The 14,743-nt window shown below is 43.0% G+C and overlaps 1 pseudogene; it reads left to right on the top strand.

Moving 5' to 3' along the window:
• The first annotated feature begins 5,225 nt into the window (after positions 1–5,225).
• LOC131419405 (ATP synthase subunit f, mitochondrial-like) lies at positions 5,226–5,491 on the top strand (annotated as a pseudogene).
• Positions 5,492–14,743: the final 9,252 nt, after the last annotated feature.

The raw sequence follows: 14,743 nt of genomic DNA, 5'->3' as shown, positions 1-14,743 counted from the left end.
ACTTTGCCCACTCTTGCTGGGATGTTGGTGGATTTTGTGGTTGGTGGTAAGATTGGACTCTCTGCTAGTTATATAATGTTAATAGAAAATGGTAGTGGTAATGGTGGTTATAGTGTGGGTCATTTTAACCATTAGAAATTAGAAATAAAGCTTTGACAATAATAGATGGTTGTATCACTTAGGCCTCTGTTCACTTTTATTTAACAAAACTCTCAGGTTAAGAGTAGCTTAAATAAGAAAAGTCTAGTTTTCATATAAAAAGAAAAAGTTCAATGATAGGCAGTTCAGGGCTTAATGAATGAATGAATTCATGAATAAATGAATGAATAAATTCCACAATGTCTTCAGAGCCTGAGACTCCTTCTATCTTTCTGCTTCTCCATCTAGTGTATAGTTTTCATATTGAAGGTTACTTTATGGCCCAAGATGGCAGCTGGAGTCCAGCCATCACATCCCAGCTGCAGACCAAAAGAAAGAAGAAAGCTGGAAGGACAAAAAGGGGCTCTTCCCAGCTGGATCACTTCCCTTTAAGGAGCCTTCTCAGACGTCCCAAATAACATTTCTCTTTATTTTTCATTGGCCAGAACATACCCACATCTGGCTTCCCAGGAGACTAGGAAATGTCGTCTTACCTGATATAGCACGCGGCTGTTATTTGGTTAGGCAGCAAGTCGCCTCTTAATACTATGGTATTACGGCATGGACCCAATCCTATCACTTATACCTCCTCTTCCCTGGGAATTTTTTAACCCAGAGAGCTCCTCACACAGACTACAATTGGCTATAAGGGAAAACAAACGTCCCTAAAGTGATGATAAAGAAGTGCAGGGTCTGCAGTAAAAGCTTGACTGCAGAACCAAGCTGAGGCTTGGAAGACTAAGGCCTTTTGCTCCCTCCTTCCAGAATCGAAAATATCTGGATCTATAGAGTATACCAACCTGACTTAGCTACTTAATTGTAGAAACAGAGAAGGTTAAACTGAAAGAAGAGAGCAAGCACATAGTAAGGGAAATGTTGACCAGTAAGACAAATGGTTGACTTTGACCAATCAGATTAGGAACTCCACCTCCTGTGGGAGGAGCTAATAAGGGAAAGGGCGTAAGCCCATCTCAACCTTAACTTTCCCATTGTCAGTGTTCTCACTAGACTGTATGTGCATCTAGATATAGATTCTTATAGAGGTAAATATAATCATATTATTATGTACATACAGATATATTCTATATCTTTATATATTCCACATGCTATATATAGTATAATGCATAGTCTTATAACTCTGAGCTCTGTGACCAATGGGCCCTGAAAGGGTTACAGGTGTGCTGAGATACTGGGCCTGGGGAGGTTAAGCCTATAGCAGATCACCTCTATCCAAGAACGGACTCTTCTGTTAGTCCCAGGGTGTTCCACAAACATTACCACTTTCACTGTGAGCTCTGGCCCCCAAAATGCTGGAAAGCACTGCTACAAATTAGTTTATTTTAGGCAATCTCATGATATGTGCCATGAGAATATCACTTTTATTGTCATTTATCGGTGATGGAAAATAACTAAAAACTGAAGTTAGTTGTAGGCAGCAAGCCACACTTACTCTGATTGAAATGCAGAGCTGACCTGGGCTCCTGACCAGTGGTCAACGGACAGAGGTAGGAAGAGGGCAGGCTAACCGCAGTCAAGAGCCGAAAACTCCTTAGTCTCCAGACCAAAGATCTTTAATGAAATAAATAAAAAGACCAGGTTACTCCAAGCAATTATAGTGTCAGTGATATATGTGGCATTTTCTATGATAAAAAGTAAAACCCAAACCAGTATTTCACTATATGGATGTTTCCAGTGGGGTTTTGTGAAGCCCTGTAAATAATGTGTATGCATTCAAATGGCATCTTTTGCCTCACACTTAAAACATTCTACATTGTTTATTATGTAAAACTTTGATCTTTATTCTACAGATGAGGAAAATGGTAAACTTACATGAATGTCAACAGTTGAGTTCCTTTCGTGGACCAAGACTTGAGTGCCCAATAACCTCATATGTTATTTTCCTCCCTAAAAGTAGATTACAGAACAATATGTCTTCCAAAAAGTATGCTCAACGAGACATTCAGAGGCCAGTTCAGTTCTGGGTGTGGGGGTGGTGGGTGGAGAGGAGGGGCTTTCAGTGATCGTGGCACCAAATTACACAGCTTCTTTTGAGAGTATGTGTGATCTGAAAGCATGGGCCATAGATATAGATATAATAGGTAAATACACACACATATGTATCTCTTTCTCACAGAGTTTTTCCAAGCTTAACAAATGACCTAGTATGTAGAAAGTACTCATTATTAGTTATCACTATGACTATTATTATTTTATTTTTGGATAGATTTTTGAAAGCTACATTAATTTTTGACTGGTGATAGAAATGGTAGTTCAAGTGAGCCTCTACTAAGGGACATCACCCATTCATTAAAGAGTTGTGAGTATTTTTTGGGTATCTACCACTTTCCAGGGCTGTGCTTGGGACTAAGAATATAGACTTAAATAGGAAATTCTCTGTAAACGAGAGGACTTGCTAAAATCATTGCAGCACGGTGTGGTACACAGTATTAGAGATTTGAACAACATGCCAAAGAGGAGGAAGCAGATCTCCTTCACACGAAAATGGCATTCCGTTGAATGTTTTGAGCCATTCACCCTGATTTTTCATCTCTGCCATTGGCGAGGTGGGTTGCCAAGTTAGTGTGCAGCATGCGATCACAAAATTATTTTTTTCTTTGCCCAAAGTGAACTATGCCTTTGGAGAATCAAAGTTTTGACACACATCTTATTAACCCTGCTGAGCAAACTCACCTGTACTCTATTTTTAGTAAGCTATCTTAAAGGTTATGGAATGAACATTGTAATCAACCTTGCTATGTTATCTTAGGTAGAATGAACTCTGGGAACTGATAGTCAGATGAGCAAATACAGAGAATTCATCCCGGGGCTAAAAGAGGAAAAAAAATAGTTGTGTCAATTAGGGTCAGGTTCAGCTGCTTAAAACAGAAAGTCACAAATAACAGTGGCTTAAACCAGATAGTTTATTTCTCTTTTGTAAAAAAAAAAATCCAGAATTTAGCATTTCAGGGTTAATATGATGATTTCTTAGTCATCAGAATTTTTTCATCATTTAAATATGGTTTTCATCCTCAAGTTTGCCACATAATCCAAGATAGCTGCGGGAGCTCCAGTCATCACATCCATATTCCCATAAGCAAGAAAGAGAAAGAGATAAAGGCAAAAAGTTTGCACCCCGTGCTTGCAGTGTCAACTACCTTTATGGAGCCTTTCTGAAGTTTTGCCTAACACTTTCCCTTACATCTCATTGACTAGAATTTAGTCATGGAGTTTCACCTGGCTACAAGGGAGGATGGGAAATGTAGTCTTTTACCTGGGCACGTTATTGCTGGAAATAGAACTGAGGTTCTGTAATCATAGAAGAAGGGAGAACATAGATATTGGGAAATACTGGCAGTCTCTGAGATAGTAGGCATGAGTATAGATTACCAAGCAGCACAGTTTTTAAGAAGAGTGCTGACACTCGTAAAATATATACGGAACCACGAAAGACCCTGAATAGTCAAAGAAATCCTGAGAAAGAATAACAAAACAGAAGGCATCACAATTCCTGATTTCAAGCTATAGTCATCAAAATAGTATGGTACTGGCATTAAAACAGACAACTAGACCAATGGAACAGAATTGAGAGCCCAGAAATAAACCCATCCATATATGGTCAACTAATATCTGACAAGGGAGCAGAGAATACTCAATGGAGAAAAGATATTCTCTTCAATAAATGGTGTTGGGCTAACTGGATATTCACATGTAAAAGAATGAAACTGGATCCATATCTTACACCACTCACAAAAATTGTCTTGAAATAGATTAAAGACTTCAATGTAAGACCAGAAACCATGAAACTGCTAGAAGAAAACAGAGGAATAAAGCTCCTTGACATGAGTCTTGACACTGGTTTTTTGGATATGACACTTAAAGCACAAGCAACAAAATAAAAAATAAACAAGTGGGACCACATCAGACTAAAAAGCTTATACAGCACAAAATAAACCATTAACAAATTGAAAAGAAAACTTATGGAATGGGAAAAAATATTTGCAGACCATATATCTAATAAGGGATTAATATCCAAAATATATAAAGAACTTATACAACTCAATAGCAAAAAAACAGATAACCCAAGCAAAAAATGGGCAAAGGACCTGCATAGATATTTCTCCAAAGAAGAAATATGAAAGGCCAACAGGTACATGAAAAGATGCTCAACATCACTAGTTATCAGGAAAATGCAAATTAAAACCACAATGAGATATCACTTCACACCAGTTAGAGTGGCCACCTTCAAAAAGACAAGAGATAGCAAATGCTGGTGGGGATGCAGAGAAAAGGGAACCCTTGTGCACTGTTGCTGGGATTGTAAATTGGTGCAGCCACTGTGGAAAACAGTATGGAGGATCCTCAAAAAATTAAAAACAGAACTGCCATATGATCCAGCAATTGCACTCTGAGAATATATCCAAAGGAAATGAAAACGCTAACTTAAAAAGATATCTGCAGGGCCAGCCTGGTGGCACAAGCTGTTGGGTGCGTGCGCTCCGCTGCAGCGGCCCAGGGTTCCCCAGTTTGGATCCTGGGCGCGCACTGACGCACTGCTTGGCAAGCCATGCTGTGGTGGAGTCCCATATAAAGTGGAGGAAGATGGGCACGGACGTTAGCCCAGGGCCAGGCTTCCTTAGCAAAAAAAAAGAGGAGGATTGGCAGAGTTAACTCAGGGCCGATCTTCCTCACAAAAAAAAAAAAAGATATCTGCACCCTCATGTTCATAGCAGCATTACTTACAATGGCCAAGATGTGGAAACAACCTAAGTGTCCATCAATGGATGAATGGATGAAGAAGTTGTGGTGTATATGTACAATGGAATATTATTCAGCCATAAATAAACAATGAAATTCTACCATTTGTGACAACATGGATGGATCTTGAAGGCATTACGCTAAGTGAAATAAGTCAAACAAAGACAAATACTGTATGATCTCACTTACACGTGGAATCTTAAAAAAGCCCAAACTCATAAAAAAAGAGATCAGACTTGTGGTTATCAGAGGCAGAGGGTGGGGGGAGGTGGTACTGGAGGAAGGAGGTCAAAACGCACAAACCTCCGGACGGCAGACACCCGGACTCCAAGATGGCGTGAGCCGCACCATTGAAGGAGGACAAACTCGTGGATGTCAAAACAGGGGAGCTGCCGAGCTGGATACTGAAGCAGGATTTCCCCCTAAAGGTTTTGCTGGAGCATTTCAAAGAGGTTACTACAGGCATTACAATAAGCATATCAACATGAAGAAAGCGAGCGTCGCGGGGATTGCTATGGGGCTGCCAGCGTCCGTGCTTCTCAACTGCTGCCGTGCTTACGAGGAACTCAAACGCCAGCGGCTGCGCAAGCGCCGCTGAAGCGGGCCCGGGGCGCACGCGCACTCTGCATGCCTGACCATGACCTTTGCCCGGCACCCCTGAATCCTTTCACATCCTAATTGAGAACCCAATAAAAGATGACTGGTAAAAAAAAAAAAATACAAACTTCCGGTTATAAGATAAATAAGTGTTAGGAATGTAATGTCCAACGTGATGACTATAGCTAACCCTGCTCTATGATATACAGGGAAGTTGTTGAGAGTTAATCCTAAGATTTCTCATCACAAGGACAAACATTTTTTCTTTTCTTTCTATTGTATTGATATCAGAAGATGAACCAACCCTGGTGGTCTACTGGTTAAGATTTAGCGCTCTTGCTGCCGTGGCCCAGGTTCATTTCCCAGTCAAGGAATCACATCACCCGTCTGTTGGTTGTCATCCCGTGGCAGCTGCATGTTGCTGTGATGCTGAAAGCTACACCACCAGTATTTCAAATACCAGCAGGGTCACTCATAGTGGACAGGTTTCAGCAGAGCCTCCAGACTAAGACAGACTAGGAAGGAGGACCTGGCCACCTACTTCCGAAAAAAACTGGCCATGAGATCCCTAAGAACAGCAGCGGAGCGCTGTCTGACGGGGCAGGGTTCCGCTCTGCTGTACAGGGTGGCTCGGAGTCAGAATCAACTCAACAGCACCAACAACAAAAGAGAAGATGAATGTTAGCAAAACGTATTGTGGTAATCATCTCACAATATACGTAAATCAAACCATCATGCTGTACGGCTTACACTTACACAGCGATGTACGTCAATTATGTTTCAATAAAACTGAGAAAAAAAAGAGTATTGGCATAAATTCTTTATAGTAGTTTGGGACATGTTAATGGAACTAGAGAAAGGAAGAGGAACCAGGAATGTAGGGTGAGTTTTTTTAAAACAAATCAGAAAAAATTGCCTACTTTTTCAATTATGAAGATGATTTATTTTTAATATTATTAAGTGTCATTGTACCACATACTTTTAAGATATTGCTTTTTTGAATTATCTGGAAAATTGTGGCTCTGTGAGGGGAGAAAGCGCATGTGGTGGGAGACGAGGGTCCAGTGTTCACTCAAGCACCCTAAAGAGCAGCCGTGGTTGGCTCTCCTCTCCACTGAGCAGCGGCGGAAGGGTTAATGAGTTAGGGCTTACCCAGGGCTAGAAGATGAAAACCAGTAGGCTGGGCTATTATTTTTATTGTGTTGACACAGATGCATTTTCGTAAAGATTTATAAGAAACTTTTAATTTTTCAAAATACTCTGCCTCTTGCTTTTCAAATTCCATTTTACTTATGTATGTGTCATCCACGCTACAGCCTCACCGGGGGAGAACAACAACAAAAAATATTTCTCTTTTCTTTGAGGTTTTACATTCGTGTGGAACATTTTTACTGAGTCAATAAATCGCTGCTTACCAGTGAGGGTGCCCCGGAGGAATTGATCTTCAGAAAATTTTCTGAAATTTGGGCAAAGCACTAATCATTCAGGAAGAAAGAACAAACAAATTGAACCTATTAACTTCCAAGAGAAGTAGATTTTATGCGATAATATCACCACCAACAACAGTAATAAAAAACAGCAGCCGTTTATTGATTACGTACAATATGACAGGAGCAATGCTGAGTGCTTTTCATGCATCCTGCCCCTCTCCCCATTTCCTCCTCTCTTCTGGAACTAGCCCCAATTTACAGATAAGAAAACCGAGGCTCAGAGAGGTTAAATAAAGCGCCTGTGGATACAGCCAGAAAAAAGGCAAAGCTGGGCTCCACACCAGGCAATCTGATCCCAGAGCCCACAGCGGTCTTAACCACGATGTAATATTATCTCACAAACATCCCCAGAATCTGCTACATCTCTTATCACCGACAAAGCCTTGGATTTGCTGGTAGAGAAAAAAATGCTTGAAATCTAGCTGGGCTCCTCTAGTATCTGTTTTGACAGCCGAAATTAATTGTTCATTTTCTGAGCACTTTTTGGCAACTCTTTCTAATGACCCGAACTGCCGTCTCTTTCCTTTTGAGCTTGGCAGGGCTCCCTGGTGTGGAGCTGACGGGAGCGGGGTGGGCCGCGCACTCCAGCGATAGAGTGCGCTGGCAGGGCTGCAGGCTTGCAGGAGAAAGGAAGTGATTGTTCTCACTCTGGAGCTGCTGAGAACGGTGGTGGGCATTTTGTGACTCTGATTAGAGTGAAAGCCTCGCAAAGCTGATTAAAGCAAATGTGATAATTGAGTTGAGTCTGTCTCGCATCTTTGTGTCTGTCTTGCCAAAGTAAGATGAACCACCTTTCTCACACTCCACCTTGGCTCCCTCAAAGGACGGGGAGAGCTGGCTCCTTCCTGAGCACGTTCCCTCAGTGCTGACCAGAAGAGGGAGCAGCTTCGGTGGGAAGGTGAGAACTACACAGGCACATGTTAGAATGGGCACCTATCTCCAAAAATGCTCAGACTTTTAGGACTAAAAGTATTTGCTAAATTGAAAAATGCCACTGAGAACAGAAAATTATCAATATTTTCTGGTAGCCCTGAGCCCCTAGGTACCATTTTGGGCAACTTTATTTTGAAACATGCAGAAGCTGCCCCCAAAGGTGCATTAATTAGTTAAGAAAACCCTCAACATCCTTGATGTTGTTATTATCAAGATACACACGTGCTAGTGACTGATTCATGCAGAAGGCATGAATCCTATGTGCAAGGAAGGCACTTATATGTTAAAATGCGAAAGAGATTATGTAGATAAATACCATACTTTCTGCCGCCCACACTTGATTCTCTCTGTGTCTCTTTCTTGTAAATAATGCAGAAGGCAAATAAATGGGGGACGTTAATGTTTGGTTTTGGATAGGAATATTTTCTCCCCTGATTCTTGACAATCATGGCAGGATTCCTGGTGAAGGTGAATTTCAAGTTGGGTTTTAATTAGGAGGAGAAGAGTAAATTGGAACTACGAAGGGGAGGAGATTCCTACAGGTGAGGACTGGGTGGAAGAAGAGATGGAGAGAAAAAGAAAGAATAAGAGTCACCAGCATCTGCTTAACAGAGGCTGGAACAGAGTATTTGGATCAGGCAGACTTCTGGCAAACTGCAGGAGGAGGAGAATGAATGTGATGCTCAAAGCAGTGGGAAATTGCTGAGAAGTACTGAATGGGAATGAAGAGTTGGGGGATGGCGCCTCAGATAATGGTGGAAGCATCTTGAAGTGGTGGATCCTGGTAGGGGAAAATTCAAGTAATGAGACCATAGTTAGGGAGGCCAGATGTGTTAGTTGGCCAGGGAAAGCCCCAGTGTATACTGCTGCCCAGGTGAAACTATTAATAGCTCCCGTGCTCACTGCCCGAGTGTCCAGGTCTGGTTGGTGAAGGATATATTCACTGTAGCTTCAGTTTACATATGATTCACTGTCAAGGAATAAATCACATACTTAGCTATGCCTACAGAGGGGGAAGGGTAGATTTTGGAGAGATTGTTATAAAACAAAAAAAAGCAAGATGGTTGGAACAGTGAAAAGTGACCTAACCAGCAATCTGGCATCCGACGGCAGTGGGCGATCCGGGGGGGCCCTCGAGGGAGCAATCCGTTGTTCCACGTGGTAGCAAGAGCCTCTGGGACAACAGGTATTTATTAATTAAAAAGTGTTGAATAAACAATACATCCTTATTAGATGAATGGAGTTGGGTGCAGGGGGAGGTGGCAGAACTTGATGTGAAGAAGGGGCGAGATCAAACCTGCGAGGGGGCACCTGGATGCGGATTTCATTTTCCAGGGAAAAGATGTCTAAGAAGAAGTGTGAGGGCTCTGCAGATTCTTGCTCCTGTGGGTCAGATAAAGGGGACAGAGAGAAGATCTAGAGGCAATGGTTTGGGGAATGGAAGAAATGTGGAGCAGATGAAGCTTCGGGAACGGAGGGGTGGGACAGTCTCACTTCCAGAGCGTGCCAGGCACTGCCAGAGCCATAAGGGAGAGAGACAAGTGATCGTGAGCAGCTCTCACGGTGTTCGTGGTCTGGCACTCTAAGACAGTCACAAACAGACAGTCACATATCAAAGTAATAAATGTTAGAGGAGCACAGTGAGGAAGGACTCAATCCTGCTTCAAGGTGGGGAGAGGGGTCCTGTGGGGGAGGGGCAAAAGCCAGTGCCAAAGAGTTGGAGATGGTTGATGGGGGCCTTGAAGAAAGAATAGGAGTTTTCCAGCTGCAGAAGTGGCAGAAGGGAGGATGAGAACATTATTCCATGTGGAGGGATCAGTGTGAGCCCTTGCAGGGAGATGCAGCTGGGGTGCAGAGTATCTCTAGGATTATGACAGTAGATGAGGGCACAGGTGAGCAGTCTTGAATTCAAAGCTAGAGCATATAAATTTTATCCCGTGGCTCACCATGAAAAGTTGTTACAGAAGGGGAGTGTTTCACAAATTAACTCTGAGCATTAGATGCCAGGACAGATTGAAAGATGGAGAGACTGGAACAAGGGAACCGGGTGAGCTATGAGAGAATTCCTGACATGGCGGGAGGAGTAGAGAGGAAGGGATGGAGCTCAGGGACACTTGCAGGGTCTATTTGAAAGGTCTTGAGGGCACTTTGGATGTGGAAGGTGAGGGAGAGAGAGGACTCAAATATTTTGACTATGAGGAAATCTTTGGGAGGGTGGTGAGAGGAGACAGCCCCAGAAACAGAACTTCAGCGATGTAAGAAATGAGTTTGGTGAAAGAAAGCAGACACAGGTTGAGAGAGCTTAAGCCTCAAGGGGTTGAGATGGGGTGAGAGTGTGTGTGGGGGAGGGGACAGAGAACAGGAAGGAGAAGGGCGTGGGTGGGCATGCTGCCAAGGCTGAATGAAAGTGGTTTTGTCTTGTTTCCTAAGATGGATGGGGAAGCCTGGGTATATTTGGTTTTGATGGGGTTATAGAAACAGAAGGAAAAAGCTGATGAAAAATGAGGGAGATTCTGTGGTCACTAGAGAAAGCAAACAGTTCCAGCAGATGTTTCAGTTCTGGTACTAGGCTGACTCTCGGCAGGTACCCCAATTCTTGAAGGTGATGGTGGGGAGGTAAAATCCAGGTGAAAATTGTCGGGGGGCAGGGGAGGCAGAAAAAGAGACATTGCTGAAGAGGCAGAGAGCAGCCAGGGACAAAAATGGAACTAAGGTGTGTTTGACAGAGATTGAGGTATCAATAGAGATACCAATAGAGAAGGAAAGAGGACGAGAGGGAATGCATGGAGTCATGTGGGTGCCAATGACACAGGAAAAGATAAGACAATCAGAGAGCAAGTTTAGGATGGTAGTGGATGTTTGTTGTTTTTGCCACCTGACATTCATACCCACTTCTTGAGGTGAGAATGCCCAGAGTATAGTTTGGGGAAACCACCCTTATTCAACATTTAGCTCCAGTGCTTAGTGTAGAGATAATTGCACTGAGCCCAGCACTGGAATGTGAGACTTGCTACAGTTCTTCACAGGGCAGTGCATTCACCCCCTGGGCACAGTGGTTGGTACGTGTGTATGCATACAGCTCAAGAGGTTCAATTCTGGGATTCACTACTGATCTGTTGAGGGAGAGGACCCTCTCTTTTATGCTGGACTTAAACATAAAAGGATATAGACTGGAGCTGCCACAGACATTTTACGACCTCGAGGGGAAGCCTATCAGAGAATACAGCAACATAGTGGGAAGCACAGTTAACAGAGGGAGAGAGAAACTGGGTCTTCATGATATCATCTGAGCCCCATGCCTGAAGCTAGCCCCAGCCCTGGATTTTCAGTTACATGAACAATAGACTGATTCTCTTCCAATTAAGACATTTGGATTGAGTTTTTTTCTTGCCATAGAAAGAGTTACAACTGATGAAAGGATATAGGGGGAATATTATGGAAGCACAAAGCTGACTGAAGAAGGGAGATAGATGAGTGTAGGAATGGAAGAGAAGCAGAGGCAAAGAGATTGTTGGAAGTTATAAAAATAAGGTTGATAGGGATTGAAAGAAAGGATGACCTGACCAGGGCTAGCGGGGAATATTATGGAAGCACAAAGCTGACTGAAGAAGGGAGAAAGATGAGTGTAGGAATGGAAGAGAAGCAGAGGCAAAGAGATTGTTGGAAGTTATAAAAATAAGGTTGATAGGGATTGAAAGAAAGGATGACCTGACCAGGGCTAGCCAGACATTTAACATCTGAAGGGCACCCTTGGAGTGGAGTGTATTTAGCTGATGGACAACAGCCTAGGAATTAAAGCTGCCCCGGGAATTCAAGTTTTTTCTCTTGTGTACACAAAGAGAACAACTTGTAGTGATGATAATCACATTCTGGAATACTGACAGAAGCCCATTCATTCATTCCTTCATTTGCTCAGTAAAAGTTTATTAGCATTTGCAAAACACTATGTTAAGAATCAGAAGATGGAAAAGGCAAGGTCTTCTCCCTAGAAGTGCCTCATTGAGACAGGGCAGCAGTCAGACGTCACTGTAGTGCTGGGTGGTCTGCAGACTGGGGACAAGTCCATGAGTTTGAGCTCATGGGGAGCCAAAGGAGGTATCTACATGGCCAGAATAAGTTAATAAAGTTGTGCAGCTACCAGATGCCTGGAACAACGTCTGATTTTGTTGGTTTTGGCATGATGGTCTAGGTGAGCTTTGTTCTTTCTTGGAGTCTTGGTCCCACATTGGAAAAGAGGAACCAGATGAACGTGGTTCTCTCTGTTTTCCTGTTCTGTTTCTCTTAATGTGAATGAACACTTGCTTATTAACTGTGTTAACCTCTGGGTATTGTAGGGTGCTGTTCATTCAGGCAGTCAGAGGTGGATTTTGAAAGTCCGCTTGGCTTTTACAAACTGGTTGCATTAAGTATTGCTTTTCTTCTTTTTCTCCTTCAGTATACTGACTGTCTTGTACACCTAGGTTGAACAGGCCCCCCCATTTGCCTCCCAGAGCAGTGTATCTAGGCAGCTGCAACACATATTTGATGCAATGAAAAAGCAATTTTTGTCCTTAAAATAAACACAACTTTTCTCTTTCTGTAAGCCTGTCCAGATGATCAAAAGCTAGATAAGATCCTGAAACAAATTCCCTTTTACCATTTGCAATGTGAAAAAACTCCTTGATTCCCAGCAAACCCTCCCCTTTCATTAATGGAAGCACAGCTCTTATCTTGATGTATGTATAGCTGGTGCTTCTTCAGTTCTGACAACAAGAAAAGTGAACAACAGAAAATAATGGAGCCTTGAAAAATTGCTGTCCTGCTACTACTGAAATTTTTCCTTCTTTCAGGCCAAATCCACCCACGTGTCATGTTTGAGAAATGAAGAGCATGAGAGAGATCTGTTAAGTTGACAGTCTACAAAGTTTTTTTCTTTTAAATAGTCAATGATTATTGAATCATCGAGCCAGCCTTGAACGCTCTCTAGGTACAGTGACAGTTAATAGAATGGCTCCCTTTGCCCTTTAGAAGCTTCCAACCTAAAATGGGCAAGAACAATTAAAAATAAATGAAGAACCACAGCTGCAACAGAGTCTCTGGACTCAGATATATTGGCTGCAGCTTCCTGGGCTATATGCCATTCTTAAAGTGTGTGATAAGCACAAAAAAAATGTACAATTCTCTTGATCTCCACATACTTTGAGGTGAGAAAAAAATAAAAATAAATTCTACCCCTGAAGGAACCTTGCCTATCCAAGCTGTCCGGTGTGGCAATGACGTGGGTGCTGAGTTCTAGTTGGTGTTTTGTGATGAGCACAGTAGTGAGCCTGCCAGCACTTACAGTGGAGTAGTGATCTGTAGCCAAGCCAGATCTCCAGGTGCTGCAATGAAGCTACAAGTGGTTGATTTGCTCCTCACGTCATCTAGGATGATTATAAACTAAGGACTATGAAATATGTTTACTCAAGTCTTTTTAGCCAGATCTTCAGGCCAGACAACTGTGTCTTTAGTGAGTCTGGAGCAGGCAAGGGCCACAGAAAGGAGGAAGCAGAGGTGAGAGGCTCCATCGTAATAAGGTATCTAAGGTTATCTTGATAACCATCAAGGCTCTGTCATAACAAAGATGTATAGCTGTTGCAGGCTTCAGGGTTGCCTACTGACTCATTGGCTGGGTGAGAGACATGGGATCTGGCATCGGCACTCTTCTCATTGCAAGATATGTGAGCAGGACCCTGACCACCTCATGATAACCTTCAGTATGGTACCCTCACCCAAAGTCTCAGACAGTGTGGACAAATACCATCTTCTCTGTCCACTGGTTGGTGGAGACCATTAATAATGGAGTGCTCTAATTTGTTCCTCAAACTTCAAGCTGACCACTCTGATAGACAGTGACCCAAATATTATGGACTGAATGTTTGTGTCCCCCCTAAATCCACAGGTTGCAGCCCTAATCCCAGTGTGATGGTATCTAGAGATGGGGGTCTTTGGGAGGTAATTAAGTCATGAAAGTAGAGCCCTCATGACAGAATTAGTGCCTTTACAAGAACAGACACAAGAGAGCTTGCTCGCCTCCCCTCCCCGACCTCCTGCCATGTGAGGATACAGCAAGAAGCATCCATCTGCAAACCAGAAAGCAGGCTTTCACCAGGAACCAAACTGGCCAGCACCTTGATCTTGGACTTCTCAGCCTCCAGAACTGTTAGAAATAAATGTTCATTGCCTAAGCCACCCAGTCTATGGTATTTTTGTTATAGCAGCTTGAACTGACTAAGACATCCGAGCCACCTCATCTTTGTCTGTCTGTCTCCATTTCCCTGGCCAGTTCAATATGGACTTCCACAAGCTGGTGGTCTGCTAGTCTCTTTCTTATCTTACTTCTTTATGCCGGGTTTTGCCTCACCCACCAGCCTACGCAACTGATGGTACGGAGCTCTGACTGAGCCACAGCTCACCCAGCAAACCCTTGATGGCCAAAACAAGATGTCAGCACGTGACCTATGTCATGCCACTAGTGCCATCACTGACATGTTCTGAGGGCAGAAGTCTGTGAAGGAAGAGAGTAAACAGATGCTCAACTGAAGAACAAGAGCAGCAGCTGCTACAAAGAATAGATCCCCGACAACAAGACAACTCTCTACAGCATTCCACCCCACGGGCTCAAGGTGGCCATCAGCAAAATCCACTGTCCAAGAGCTCTTCAAGCGACTCTCCTAGTCTAGGCAGTTCAGTGCGAAGCCCTGTCTGAAAGCTTCCTGTGCTAGAGGACAGGGAAAGGAATGGGTAAGATGCAATTCTTGGATGATGAGAGCAACAAGTACACCTTTGTCTCAGAAAATCGGCAGTATCAG

This window comes from Diceros bicornis, chromosome 21, assembly GCF_020826845.1.
Source record: "Diceros bicornis minor isolate mBicDic1 chromosome 21, mDicBic1.mat.cur, whole genome shotgun sequence".
NCBI lineage: Eukaryota > Metazoa > Chordata > Mammalia > Perissodactyla > Rhinocerotidae > Diceros > Diceros bicornis.
This window is presented reverse-complemented; position numbering and strand designations above follow the sequence as displayed.